Consider the following 14,161-nt stretch of genomic DNA (forward strand, 5'->3'; position numbering starts at 1 on the left):
AACTTTCCTCCAGTCGCAGCGAGTGACCACGTGTTCTTTTAATAAATAATTCCTCTGATAACTCTTTGTTATGTATCTTTACATATTTGAAGATATTAATAATATCTCCTCTTAGGCACCTCTTTTCTAGTGTATAAATATTCAGCCTAGTAAGTCTTTCCTTATAGTCCAGTACTTTAAGGCCTTTAATCAATTTAGTCTTCAGGATCTCTGACACTTCCATGAGCAGCAGAGTAGTGCAATGGAAGCATGCTGGGCCCATAACCCAGAGGTCGATTGATCGAAACTATCCTCTGCTATGTGCATTTTTTTTTTTATAATTAAAGTAATCAAAAACTGGGATTGATATTTTGGCACTTTTATTTTTACTTAAAGTACAATAACTTTTATCATTTTAATTTGTTTTAATAGTATATTGACAGCATTGTTTTCTTTAAAAAATCCACTTAATTTTCTTTACCCTATTACTGAAATGGTAATTGACAAAAACAAACTACATTGTCACCAGAAGAGCAATGCAAAATGTACAAGTGATATATGAAAATCATCTTCCATCTTGAATTTCAATGATGCATTGGGACAACAATTTGTGAGAAACATCTTCACCCATAAAGAAAGATTTTCTTAATTCCTTACCTGTGTGCTGATTAGATATCACCTTGTTTTCACATTAAACAGACTTCCCCATGAGGAAGCAGCAAGGATGCAGTGACGTTTCCTGGTGTCAACCTGTATTATTTCAGTAGACATTGAAATGAGGATGCATCTTTGATGCCTTTCCAATGAAGCAAGTTTAATTCAGTAATAGGTGAAAAACCATTCCTACAAAGGTGTTAATCAGAGACTTGGCTTTGTGGACACTTTTCAGAGAGCAAATTTGTTAGCATAAACATAAAATCAGAAAATGAAGAGCTGTTTAATCACTCAATTGGACTTTTCTGCCAGCATAATTTTTTTTCTCTGCAACTCACTGCTAAATTGTGCTTCCTAGCTGTTTTTTTATAAAATCACTTAATCAAATCTAACTCTGATTACATCAGAGAAGGCCAGGTACCCTACACCATAAGGGGGGTTTTTGAAATTTTGACTTGTCTACTTAAAGATCACCAAAATCTGATTACAAGGTCAATTACATCCCTGGGTGGGATTGAACCACCAACCTTTTGGTTAATAGCCAAACATGCTAACCGATTGCGCCACAGAGACACCTTGCGAAAGTCAATACTGACAAAGGCTAATAAGCATTCATCTAGAACGTTTCCTAGAAAAACTTTAAAAAGTCAATAATCTGGAGAATTTTTGTAAGAAACACATTGGTACTTTCCCATGATGAGTGAGTGCTTCAGGATTTCTTGCACTTACATGGGCTATTAACCAAAAGGTTGGTGGTTCAATCCCACCCAGGGATGTAATTGACCTTGTCATCAGATTTTGGTGATCTTTAAGTAGACAAGTCAAAATTTCAAACCCCCTCTTATGGTGTAGGGTACCTGGCCTTCTCTGACGTAATCAGAGTTAGATTTAATTAAGTGATTTTATAAAAAACAGCTAGGAAGCACAATTTAGCAGTGGGTTGCAGAGAAAAAAATAACATTTTAAACCTACCGGTAATTTTTTTTTCTCGTAGTCCGTAGAGGATGATGGGGACTCCGTAAGGACCATGGGGGATAGACGGGCTCCGCAGCAGACATGGGCACTTTAAGAAAGACTTTAGATCTGGGTGTGCACTGGCTCCTCCCTCTATGCCCCTCCTCCATACCTCAGTTAGAGAAACTGTGCCCAGAGGAGACGGACAGTACGAGGAAAGGATTTTTGTTAATCCAAGGTCAAGATTCATACCAGCCACACCAATCACACCGTATAACTTGTGATATACTACCCAGTTAACAGTATGAAAACAACATAGCATCAGTCCAAGACCGATGAAAACTAACATATAACCCTTATGTAAGCAATAACTATATACAAGTCTTGCAGAAGTAGACCGCACTTGGGACGGGCACCCAGCATCCTCTACGGACTACGAGAAAAAGATTTACCGGTAGGTTTAAAATCTTATTTTCTCTTACGTCCTAGAGGATGCTGGGGACTCCGTAAGGACCATGGGGATTATACCAAAGCTCCCAAACGGGCAGGAGAGTGCGGATGACTTTGCAGCACCGATTGAGCAAACAGGAGGTCCTCCTCAGCCAGGGTATCAAACTTATAGAACTTTGCAAAGGTGTTTGAACCAACTTTGACCCACTGCTTGGATGACATCACCATATGCAAATCCATCTGCGGCAGGCCTTCCCCCAGGAATGCTTGCACTAGTTGTTGCATTTGGTTTGTTGTTTGGGGGTGCTTCAGTATTAGGCAGCCTTCTGCCCTCCCATGTTCATCTGAAAATATGTGTTCTCCCTGCAGTTGTTGTCCCCAGATGAGAGTTCCCTTGTGCTGCCTCAGTTGAATCTCCTTTACTTGACAGAGATGTGCCTGAGCAGCGGCCCTCCCCAGCCCTATCCCAAATCATACTTATTTTGCATAGGAGATACCATGGTCATGAAGATTGTTCTCCCAGGGTTAGGTTAATTCATTGCATTCTGGGTATGCTGACCCCTGTGATTTCCCCAAATGTGGGAAACTCAACTGCATTATTTGTGGTAGTGGGGGACTGTGTTTGTGCTTTCCTCTGGTCAGCTCTGGTAAAAGTCAGATTTCTTTGTCTCAGATCTTCCTCTAGCCTTGTTCTTCTTTCGAGAGTTCCCTTGTGCTGCCTCAGTTGGATCTCCTTCACTTGACAGGGGGGTGCCCGAGCAGCGACCCTCCCCAGCTCTAGCCCAACTCCTACTTACCTGCCAGGTGAGATACTATGATCATGAAGATGCTTCTCCCAGGGCAAGGCTCACCCATTGCACTCTGGGTGTGCTGCCCCTGCGATTTCCCCAAATGTGGGAAACTTGACTGCATAATTTGTGTTTCCCCTGGTCGGCTCTCATATAATTCAGATCTCTTTGTCTCAGGTCTCTCTCCAGCCTAGTTTGCTGTGTGTTTCCACTTCTTTTTTCTTGAGCCCCTCCCTTCTATACCCTTGTGCACTATCCTGACTTCTCCCGTCTGCTTACTTTGTGCCTTCCAACGCACAATACAAACTACAGGTAGTGCTGCAGGGCCCACACCCTTTTACTTGCTTTACAGAGCAGCTCTGGAGCTGTTACAGTGCCCAGCTGCTGCAAGAAATCAGCTTGAATGCTTCAGGGGCTGGGGCATAGCCAACATGAGCCCCACACCGAAGGAGGGTGGAGGTGTTTAATGCGAACTAGGGGTCATCCAAGCGCCGCAAAAGGCCGCCATGCCCTGCACACCCCTTTATTCTTTTCATATGCAGACGAGGGTTGAAGCCAACTTTGACCCACTGCTTGGATGACATCACCATATTCAAATCCATCTGCTGCAGGCCTTCCCCCAGGAATGCTTGCACTAGTTGTTGCATTTGGTTTGTTGTTTGGGGGTGCTTCAGTATTAGGCAGCCTTCTGCCCTCCCATGTTCATCTGAAAATATGTGTTCTCCCTGCAGTTGTTGTCCCCAGATGAGAGTTCCCTTGTGCTGCCTCAGTTGAATCTCCTTTACTTGACAGAGATGTGCCTGAGCAGCGGCCCTCCCCAGCCCTATCCCAAATCATACTTATTTTGCATAGGAGATACCATGGTCATGAAGATTGTTCTCCCAGGGTTAGGTTCATTCATTGCATTCTGGGTATGCTGACCCCTGTGATTTCCCCAAATGTGGGAAACTCAACTGCATTATTTGTGGTAGTGGGGGACTGTGTTTGTGCTTTCCTCTGGTCAGCTCTGGTAAAAGTCAGATTTCTTTGTCTCAGATCTTCCTCTAGCCTTGTTCTTCTTTCGAGAGTTCCCTTGTGCTGCCTCAGTTGGATCTCCTTCACTTGACAGGGGGGTGCCCGAGCAGCGACCCTCCCCAGCTCTAGCCCAACTCCTACTTACCTGCCAGGTGAGATACTATGATCATGAAGATGCTTCTCCCAGGGCAAGGCTCACCCATTGCACTCTGGGTGTGCTGCCCCTGCGATTTCCCCAAATGTGGGAAACTTGACTGCATAATTTGTGTTTCCCCTGGTCGGCTCTCATATAATTCAGATCTCTTTGTCTCAGGTCTCTCTCCAGCCTAGTTTGCTGTCTGTTTCCACTTCTTTTTTCTTGAGCCCCTCCCTTCTATACCCTTGTGCACTATCCTGACTTCTCCCATCTGCTTACTTTGTGCCTTCCAACGCACAATGCAAACTACAGGTAGTGCTGCAGGGCCCACACCCTTTTACTTGCTTTACAGAGCAGCTCTGGAGCTGTTACAGTGCCCAGCTGCTGCAAGAAATCAGCTTGAATGCTTCAGGGGCTGGGGCATAGCCAACATGAGCCCCACACCGAAGGAGGGTGGAGGTGTTTAATGCGAACTAGGGGTCATCCAAGCGCCGCAAAAGGCCGCCATGCCCTGCACACCCCTTTTTTCTTTTCATATGCAGACGAGGGTTGAAGCCAACTTTGACCCACTGCTTGGATGACATCACCATATGCAAATCCATCTGCTGCAGGCCTTCCCCCAGGAATGCTTGCACTAGTAGTTGCATTTGGTTCGTTGTTTGGGGGTGCTTCAGTTTTAGGCAGCCTTCTGCCCTCCCATGTTCATCTGAAAATATGTGTTCTCCCTGCAGTTGTTGTCCCCAGATGAGAGTTCCCTTGTGCTGCCTCAGTTGAATCTCCTTTACTTGACAGAGATGTGCCTGAGCAGCGGCCCTCCCCAGCCCTATCCCAAATCATACTTATTTTGCATAGGAGATACCTTGGTCATGAAGATTGTTCTCCCAGGGTGAGGTTCATTCATTGCATTCTGGGTATGCTGACCCCTGTGATTTCCCCAAATGTGGGAAACTCGACTGCATTATTTGTGGTAGTGGGGGACTGTGTTTGTGCTTTCCTCTGGTCAGCTCTGGTAAAAGTCAGATTTCTTTGTCTCAGATCTTCCTCTAGCCTTGTTCTTCTTTCGAGAGTTCCCTTGTGCTGCCTCAGTTGGATCTCCTTCACTTGACAGGGGGTGCCCGAGCAGCAATCCTCCACAGCTCTAGCCCAACTCCTACTTACCTGCCAGGTGAGATACTATGATCTTCACTGTTAGGGCAATCAGGATGTGGAATTCCCTGCCAGGGAAGGTGGTAATGGCGGACTCTGTAATTGGATTTAAAAAAGGAATGGATACATTTCTGAATGAAAAAGCTATCCAAGGTTATAATACTTAAAATATCAACATGGTTAATCCGGGGGTAACATGAGTTGTAGTAGTTAACTAGTCATAAAACATTATTCAGCAAGTATGTAGAATCATCACAACTTAAAACAGGTTGAACACGATGGGCAATTTGCCTCTTTTCAACCTCAAAAACTATATTACTATATGTTACTATATTACTATGTTACTGTAGTATACAGAACACCACAATGTAATGAGCAGTGATAGTGAGCACTGATGAGGATACTAGAACTGACACTGAGCAGCAAGATGCAGCACTGGACTATTAGTAATGTACTGTAGTATGCTGAGCACCACAATGCAGCACAAGACAATGAGCAGTGATACTGAGCACTGATGAGGATACTACTGAGAACTGACACTGAGCAGGAGAGACACACTACTAGTATTACTGAGCAGCAATAAGTAACCACTGATACTGAGCACTGATATTGAGATTTCCACTGAGAGAACATAGCCACGTCCTCTCCGCTCCCTCTTCAATGCACGAGTAAAAATGGCGGCAACGCGCAGCTCTTTATATGAAATCCGAATCTCGCGAGAATCCGACAGCGGGATGATGACATTTTCCCTTGTTCAGGTTTTCCGAGTCAGGCGGGAACAACCGAGCCTGCCTCGGACCAGTGTAAACCACGTGGAGTTCGTGGGGAATTCGGTTCTCGGAGAACCGAACCCGCTCCTCTCTACCTTATACCCATATATTTTTTTATTTTCAATCTAAGCCCCTGCAGTTTTCTGTAAGCATCTGCTTCGCTATGATGATCAACAAGTCACAAGGGCAAACACTCAGGGCTTGAGGCGTAGATCTTAGGACCAGCTGCTACAAGCATGGCAGAGGTGTCACTATCACTGGTGACACCCAGAGAGGTGGCGAAGGAGATTGTAATGCAGTGCGCGCAGATAAGCAGCGCAATGGTAAAAAGGAGGCATGGTTTCATAGGTAGGGGCGTGGCCTGGTGGCCTGAATCTACATTTTGTTGCTCCGGGTGTCCCGGGGGTTGGGGGCTGCACCCGGGGACTAGTGTGTGAGCGGTGCTGGCTCCTGCACAGTGACAGGACATGGCCACCCAGCATGACGCCTCCCTTCTTGACCAATCTGTAATTGCAGTCGCACTGCAGTTCAGCGTGATCATAAAAAATGGTGTAGCCTCCTGCTGGTGCAGACTGTATGTGCGCGCAGGAAGCCGCCACCATTTTTGTGATCACAGCGGCTGAATGTGATGTCATACAGCCGCTGTGACCACGCCCCCTGTGTCTCCTCCGTTGCAGACCCCATTTTGAAGCCTTGCCCCCGCACCGCTCCATCCCTGACTTGGAAATGGAGTGTTGCTGACCCCCCTCTCCCCCCCTGCCCCGATTGACAGGCAGAGGCGATCGCATTCTCTGCGGGGTGCCGCAGAAAATGCAGGCACATGCGTATGCTCTTAGCAATTTTTGCAGTTGGATCGCTTATTGTGATTGCAATCCAACCTGAATCAGGCCCTATTACCTATCACAATGCGCTGCGGGCAGTACAAAATTGGTTTAATATGGGAGAAAAAACCCCAGACCTGTGCTCCTTAACTGTACCTGGTGGCTCGTGGAGCGGCTGCCCAGTAATCAGTGTCCACGCCAGTGCGCACACGGTCCACCCCCTACGGCCACGCTCCCCTTCATCAGCGGCCTCGTGATCCGGAAGGGCGGTGCGTGTGTGACTGACCTTAGGAAGAAACCGGAGCCTCCGCTGCAGTGACCCAGCAACCAGGGCACGGGAGTATACAGCGCCGCTGGGAGTGATGAAGCTGCAGTAAAGATGTCTATTAGACCTAGCCTGCTGCAGCCCTTGTAGATTCTCATAAAAAAAGTTCTTATTTTCTTGTCAAAATTAATAGCTAAGAATAGGCTGCCTGAGGCAGGCCCCTGTTAAGTGGCCTGCTACTGAAGGCACCAACTACAAACTGAGCTCCCTGTTCATGGAAGCGGGGTTATAGAGGAGAATGCGCTGAGCATCTTGGGAACAGTCAAAAGCTTTGAGCCGGTTGGTGCCTCAGATCAAGATCCTACTCTACACCCCAATGTGAATCCTTGTGGAGTCCAGTGTACCCCACAGAAGAAATTAATGTGTCACACCCATTGGCAGCAACCTTAGAATAGCTGCTGACGGGCACAATTGAGAAAGGAAGGGGGGGGGGACATTTGAATCCAGCACATAGATGCAATTCAAATATGTAATTTGAACCTTCCTATTTTAAAATATAATGGATGAACTTCACCCTGTGATAACAATCTTCATGATATAGAGATCTCATATGCAAAATAAGTATGAGTTGGGATAGGGCTGGGGAGGGTGGCTGCTCGGGCAAGCCCCTCCCCCGTCAAGTTAAGGAGATTCAACTGAGGAAGCACAAGGGAACTCTCGTCTGGGGACAACAACTGCAGGGAGACCACATTTTTTCAGATGAACATGGGAGGGCGGAAGGCTGCCTAATACTGAAGCACCATCAAATATCAAACCATATGCAATAACTAGTACAAGCATTCCTGGGGGAAGGTCTGCAGGAGACGAATTTGCATACGGTGATGTCATCCAAGCAGTGGGCCAAAGTTGGCTGGAACCCTCATCTGCATATGAAAAGAGAAAAGGGTTATGCAGGGCATGGCGGCCTTTTGCGGCGCTTGGATGACCCCTAGTTCGCATTAAACACCTCCACCCTCCTTCGGTGTGGGGCTCATGTTGGCTATGCCCCAGCCCCTGAAGCATTCAAGCTGATTTCTTGCAGCAGCTGGGCACTGTAACAGCTCCAGAGCTGCTCTGTAAGGCAAATAAAAGGGTGTGGGCCCTGCAGCACTACCTGTAGTTCGCATTGTGCGTTGGAAGGCACAAAGTAAGCAGACGGGAGAAGTCAGGATAGTGCGCAAGGGCATAGAAGGGAGCGGCTCAAGAAAAGAGAAGTGGAAACAGACAGCAAACTAGGCTGGAGAGAGACCTGAGACAAAGAGATCTGAATTATACGAGAGCCGACCAGGGGAAACACAAATTATGCAGTCAAGTTTCCCATATTTGGGGAAATCGCAGGGGCAGCACACCCAGAGTGCAATGGTTGAGCCTTGCCCTGGGAGAAGCACCTTCAAGATCATAGTATCTCACCTGGCAGGTAAGTAGGAGTTGGGCTAGAGCTGGGGAGGGTCGCTGCTCGGGCACCCCCCTGTCAAGTGAAGGAGATCCAACTGAGGCAGCACAATGGAACTCTCGAAAGAAGAACAAGGCTAGAGGAAGATCTGAGACAAAGAAATCTGACTTTTACCAGAGCTGACCAGCGGAAAACACAAACACAGTCCCCAACTACCACAAATAATGTAGGCGAGTTTCCCACATTTGGGTAAATCACAGGGGTCAGCATACCCAGAATGCAATGAATGAACCTCACCCTGGGTGAACAATTTTCATGACCATGGTGTCTCCTATGCAAAATAAGTATGATTTGGGATAGGGCTGGGGAGGGCCGCTGCTCAGGCACATCTCTGTCAAGTAAAGGAGATTCAACTGAGGCAGCACAAGGGAACTCTCATATGGGGACAACAACTGCAGGGAGAACACATATTTTCAGATGAACATGGGAGGGCAGAAGGCTGCCTAATACTGAAGCACCCCCAAACAACAAACCAAATGCAACAACTAGTGCAAGCATTCCTGGGGGAAGGCCTGCAGCAGATGGATTTGCATATGGTGATGTTATCCAAGCAGTGGGTCAAAGTTGGCTTCAACCCTCATCTGCATATGAAAAGAGAAAAGGGGCGTGCAGGGCATGGCGGCCTTTTGCGGTGCTTGGATGACCCCTAGATCGCATTAAACACCCCCACCCTCCTTTGGTGTGGGGCTCATGTTGGCCATGCCCCATCCCATGAAGCATTCAAGCTGATTTCTTGCAGCAGCTGGGCACTGTAACAGCTCCAGAGCTGCTCTGTAAGGCAAGTAAAAGGGTGTGGGCCCTGCAGCACTACCTGTAGTTTGCATTGTGCATTGGAAGGCACAAAGTAAGCAGACGGGAGGAGAAGTCAGGATAGTCCACAAGGGTATAGAAGGGAGGGGCTCAAGAAAAAAGAAGTGGAAACAGAGAGCAAACTAGGCTGGAGAGAGACCTGAGACAAAGAGATCTGAATTATACGAGAGCCGACCAGAGGAAACACAAATTATGCAGTCAAGTGTCCCACATTTGGGGAAATCGTAGGAGCAGCACACCCAGTGTGCAATGGGTGAGCCTTGCCCTGGGAGAAGCACCTTCCTGATTATAGTATCTCACCTGGGTGTGCTGCCCCTGCGATTTCCCCAAATGTGGGAAACTTGACTGCATAATTTGTGTTTCCCCTGGTCGGCTCTCATATAATTCAGATCTCTTTGTCTCAGGTCTCTCTCCAGCCTAGTTTGCTGTCTGTTTCCACTTCTTTTTTCTTGAGCCCCTCCCTTCTATACCCTTGTGGACTATCCTGACTTCTCCTCCTGTCTGCTTACTTTGTGCCTTCCAATGCACAATGCAAACTACAGGTAGTGCTGCAGGGCCCACACCCTTTTACTTGCCTTACAGAGCAGCTCTGGAGCTGTTACAGTGCCAAGCTGCTGCAAGAAATCAGCTTGAATGCTTCAGGGGCTGGGGCATGGCCAACATGAGCCCCACACCGAAGGAGGGTGGGGGTGTTTAATGCGAACTAAGGGTCATCCAAGCGCCGCAAAAGGCCGCCATGCCCTGCATACCCCTTTTCTCTTTTCATATGCAGATGAGGGTTCCAGCCAACTTTGGCCCACTGCTTGGATGACATCACTATATGCATATCCGTCTTCTGCAGACCTACCCCCAGGAATGCTTGTACTAGTTGTTGCATTTGGTTTGTTGTTTGGGGGTGCTTCAGTATTAGGCAGCCTTCTGCCCTCCCATGTTCATCTGAAAATATGTGTTCTCACTGCAGTTGTTGTCCCCAGATGAGAGTTCCCTTGTGCTGCCTCAGTTGAATCTCCTTTACTCTAAAACTTGTAAAACTTAGCAAAAGTGTTTACTAAATAGCTGCTCGGCAAAGTTGCAATGCCGAGACTCCCCGACCAGCTGCCCAGGATGAACCCACCTTTCTAGTAGAATGGGTCTTCACCTAATTCAGTAACGGCAATCCTGCCGTGGAATGAGCATGCTGAATCTTACCACAGATCCAGCGCATAATTGTCTACATGGAAGCAGGACACCCAATCCTGTTGGGAGCATACAGGACAAACAGAGCCTCTGTTTTCCTAATCTGAACCGTTCTGGTGACATAAATTTTCAAAGTTCTGACCACAGCCAGAGACTTTGACTCAACGAAGGTGTCAGTGGCCAAAGGCACCATGTGGAAAGATGAACCACCTTCGGCAGAAATAGTTGACGTGTCCTCAATTCTGCTCTATCTTCATGAAATATCAAATAAAGGCTCTTGTGATACTGCATGGTTTGTACTGTTTTCCATGTGCTCCCAGATCTTTCAAGCAAGAAGCATGGTCAAGAAAGTTCTGTTTGAAAAGAAACAACATTTACTGTCATTGTTATAGAATTTGGGAGAAAAAACAAGAAGAAATCTGCACTGTTGACGCACTGGACAGAATGAATGAATCATAAAATATAACCTTTATTAAGTATGTATTAAAATTGGATAAATATTAATATTATTATCCCAAACTGCAGTGAAACATAAAGGTTAAAATCACAGAACTAACATACATGTGCATAAGAAGAATAAAGAGATGTGAAAAAAAGGTTTAAAAAGCGTGTCCGTGTGTGATTATTTTTGAAGGCACAACCCTGGCGGGGTTGTTTATATAGATATATATGTTGCTAATAATCACTTTCTAGCGTAATGTTATTAAATAGCTGTTAGTATCTATGTCGTCAGGTACCACTGGGTCGTATCCTATATACTCCTGTGGGAAACTTGACTGCATAATTTGTGTTTCCCCTGGTCGGCTCTCGTATAATTCAGATCTCTTTGTCTCAGGTCTCTCTCCAGCCTAGTTTGCTGTCTGTTTCCACTTCTCTTTTCTTGAGCCGCTGCCTTCTATGCCCTTGTGCACTCTCCAGACTTCTCCTGTCTGCTTACTTTGTGCCTTCCAACGCACAATGCAAACTACAGGTAGTGCTGCAGGGCCCACACCCTTTTACTTGCCTTACAGAGCAGCTCTGGAGCTGTTACAGTGCCCAGCTGCAGCAAGAAATCAGCTTGAATGCTTCAGGGGCTGGGGCATAGCCAACATGAGCCCCACACCGACGGAGGGTGGAGGTGTTTAATGCAAACTAGGGGTCAGCCAAGCGCAGCAAAAGGCCGCCATGCCCTGCATGCCCCTTTTCTCTTTTCATATGCAGACGAGGGTTGAAGCCAACTTTGACCCACTGCTTGGATGACATCACCATATGCAAATCCATCTGCGGCAGGCCTTCCCCCAGAAATGCTTGCACTAGTTGTTGCATTTGGTTTGTTGTTTGGGGGTGCTTCAGTATTAGGCAGCCTTCTGCCCTCCCATGTTCATCTGAAAATATGTGTTCTCCCTGCAGTTGTTGTCCCCAGATGAGAGTTCCCTTGTGCTGCCTCAGTTGAATCTCCTTTACTTGACAGAGATGTGCCTGAGCAGCGGCCCTCCCCAGCCCTATCCCAAATCATACTTATTTTGCATAGGAGATACCATGGTCATGAAGATTGTTCTCCCAGGGTTAGGTTCATTCATTGCGTTCTGGGTATGCTGACCTCTGTGATTTCCCCAAATGTGGGAAACTCAACTGCATTATTTGTGGTAGTGGGGGACTGTGTTTGTGCTTTCCTCTGGTCAGCTCTGGTAAAAGTCAGATTTCTTTGTCTCAGATCTTCCTCTAGCCTTGTTCTTCTTTCAAGAGTTCCCTTGTGCTGCCTCAGTTGGATCTCCTTCACTTGACAGGGGGGTGCCCGAGCAGCGACCCTCCCCAGCTCTAGCCCAACTCCTACTTACCTGCCAGGTGAGATACTATGATCATGAAGTTGCTTCTCCCAGGGCAAGGCTCACCCATTGCACTCTGGGTGTGCTGCCCCTGCGATTTCCCCAAATATGGGAAACTTGATTGCATAATTTGTGTTTCCCCTAGTCGGCTCTCATATAATTCAGATCTCTTTGTCTCAGGTCTCTCTCCAGCCTAGTTTGCTGTCTGTTTCCACTTCTTTTTTCTTGAGCCCCTCCCTTCTATACCCTTGTGCACTATCCTGACTTCTCCTCCTGTCTGCTTACTTTGTGCCTTCCGATGCACAATGCAAACTACAGGTAGTGCTGCAGGGCCCACACCCTTTTACTTGCCTTACAGAGCAGCTCTGGAGCTGTTACAGTGCCAAGCTGCTGCAAGAAATCAGCTTGAATGCTTCAGGGGCTGGGGCATGGCCAACATGAGCCCCACACCGAAGTAGGGTGGGGGTGTTTAATGCGAACTAAGGGTCATCCAAGCGCCGCAAAAGGCCGCCATGCCCTGCATACCCCTTTTCTCTTTTCATATGCAGATGAGGGTTCCAGCCAACTTTGGCCCACTGCTTGGATGACATCACTGTATGCAAATCCGTCTTCTGCAGACCTTCCCCCAGGAATGCTTGTACTAGTTGTTGCATTTGGTTTGTTGTTTGGGGGTGCTTCAGTATTAGGCAGCCTTCTGCCCTCCCATGTTCATCTGAAAATATGTGTTCTCCCGGCAGTTGTTGTCCCCAGATGAGAGTTCCCTTGTGCTGCCTCAGTTGAATCTCCTTTACTTGACAGAGATGTGCCTGAGCAGCGGCCCTCCCCAGCCCTATCCCAAATCATACTTATTTTGCATAGGAGATACCATGGTCATAAAGATTGTTCTCCCAGGGTGAGGTTCATTCATTGCATTCTGGGTATGCTGACCCCTGTGATTTCCCCAAATGTGGGAAACTCAACTGCATTATTTGTGGTAGTGGGGGACTGTGTTTGTGTTTTCCTCTGGTCAGCTCTGGTAAAAGTCAGATTTCTTTGTCTCAGATCTTCCTCTAGCCTTGTTCTTCTTTCGAGAGTTCCATTGTGCTGCCTCAGTTTGATCTCCTTCACTTGACAGGGGGGTACCCGAGCAGCGACCCTCCCCAGCTCTAGCCCAACTCCTACATAACTGCCAGGTGAGATACTATGATCATGAAGGTGCTTCTCCCAGGGCAAGGCTCACCCATTGCACTCTGGGTGTGCTGCTCCTGCGATTTCCCCAAATGTGGGAAACTTGACTACATAATTTGTGTTTCCCCTGGTCGGCTCTCGTATAATTCAGATCTCTTTGTCTCAGGTCTCTCTCCAGCCTAGTTTGCTGTCTGTTTCCACTTCTCTTTTCTTGAGCCGCTGCCTTCTATGCCCTTGTGCACTCTCCTGACTTCTCCTGTCTGCTTACTTTGTGCCTTCCAACGCACAATGCAAACTACAGGTAGTGCTGCAGGGCCCACACCCTTTTACTTGCCTTTCAGAGCAGCTCTGGAGCTGTTACAGTGCCCAGCTGCTGCAAGAAATCAGCTTGAATGCTTCAGGGGCTGGGGCATAGCCAACATGAGCCCCACACCGACGGAGGGTGGAGGTGTTTAATGCGAACTAAGGGTCATCCAAGCGCCGCAAAAGGCCGCCATGCCCTGCATACCCCTTTTCTCTTTTCATATGCAGATGAGGGTTCCAGCCAACTTTGGCCCACTGCTTGGATGACATCACCGTATGCAAATACGTCTTCTGCAGACCTTCCCCCAGGAATGCTTGTACTAGTTGTTGCATTTGGTTTGTTGTTTGGGGTGCTTCAGTATTAGGCAGCCTTCTGCTCTCCCATGTTCATCTGAAAATATGTGTTCTCCCTGCAGTTGTTGTCCCCAGAT

At 47.3% G+C, this 14,161-nt stretch overlaps 9 non-coding genes and 3 pseudogenes across 9 annotated transcripts; 9 read left to right on the forward strand and 3 right to left on the reverse strand.

Annotated features, from left to right (window-relative positions):
• The first annotated feature begins 2,510 nt into the window (after positions 1–2,510).
• On the forward strand, positions 2,511–2,674 carry LOC135006593 (U1 spliceosomal RNA). Its single transcript, XR_010206770.1, has one exon. It is a non-coding gene; the product is annotated as a U1 spliceosomal RNA (small nuclear RNA).
• Positions 2,675–2,826: 152 nt separating this feature from the next.
• LOC135006474 (U1 spliceosomal RNA) lies at positions 2,827–2,968 on the forward strand (annotated as a pseudogene).
• Positions 2,969–3,660: 692 nt separating this feature from the next.
• LOC135006569 (U1 spliceosomal RNA) lies at positions 3,661–3,824 on the forward strand. The gene has a single exon (XR_010206747.1). It is a non-coding gene; the product is annotated as a U1 spliceosomal RNA (small nuclear RNA).
• A 152-nt stretch (positions 3,825–3,976) lies between these two features.
• LOC135006475 (U1 spliceosomal RNA) lies at positions 3,977–4,118 on the forward strand (annotated as a pseudogene).
• Positions 4,119–4,810: 692 nt separating this feature from the next.
• LOC135006350 (U1 spliceosomal RNA) lies at positions 4,811–4,974 on the forward strand. Its single transcript, XR_010206553.1, has one exon. It is a non-coding gene; the product is annotated as a U1 spliceosomal RNA (small nuclear RNA).
• A 3,304-nt stretch (positions 4,975–8,278) lies between these two features.
• Positions 8,279–8,441, reverse strand: LOC135006529 (U1 spliceosomal RNA). The gene has a single exon (XR_010206719.1). It is a non-coding gene; the product is annotated as a U1 spliceosomal RNA (small nuclear RNA).
• A 152-nt stretch (positions 8,442–8,593) lies between these two features.
• Positions 8,594–8,757, reverse strand: LOC135006458 (U1 spliceosomal RNA). Its single transcript, XR_010206656.1, has one exon. It is a non-coding gene; the product is annotated as a U1 spliceosomal RNA (small nuclear RNA).
• A 674-nt stretch (positions 8,758–9,431) lies between these two features.
• LOC135006562 (U1 spliceosomal RNA) lies at positions 9,432–9,587 on the reverse strand. Its single transcript, XR_010206739.1, has one exon. It is a non-coding gene; the product is annotated as a U1 spliceosomal RNA (small nuclear RNA).
• A 2,361-nt stretch (positions 9,588–11,948) lies between these two features.
• Positions 11,949–12,112, forward strand: LOC135006379 (U1 spliceosomal RNA). The gene has a single exon (XR_010206581.1). It is a non-coding gene; the product is annotated as a U1 spliceosomal RNA (small nuclear RNA).
• Positions 12,113–12,264: 152 nt separating this feature from the next.
• On the forward strand, positions 12,265–12,399 carry LOC135006536 (U1 spliceosomal RNA; annotated as a pseudogene).
• A 702-nt stretch (positions 12,400–13,101) lies between these two features.
• Positions 13,102–13,265, forward strand: LOC135006633 (U1 spliceosomal RNA). Its single transcript, XR_010206808.1, has one exon. It is a non-coding gene; the product is annotated as a U1 spliceosomal RNA (small nuclear RNA).
• Positions 13,266–13,417: 152 nt separating this feature from the next.
• LOC135006545 (U1 spliceosomal RNA) lies at positions 13,418–13,580 on the forward strand. The gene has a single exon (XR_010206730.1). It is a non-coding gene; the product is annotated as a U1 spliceosomal RNA (small nuclear RNA).
• Positions 13,581–14,161: the final 581 nt, after the last annotated feature.

This window comes from Pseudophryne corroboree, unplaced genomic scaffold (genome assembly GCF_028390025.1).
Source record: "Pseudophryne corroboree isolate aPseCor3 unplaced genomic scaffold, aPseCor3.hap2 scaffold_213, whole genome shotgun sequence".
Taxonomy (NCBI): domain Eukaryota; kingdom Metazoa; phylum Chordata; class Amphibia; order Anura; family Myobatrachidae; genus Pseudophryne; species Pseudophryne corroboree.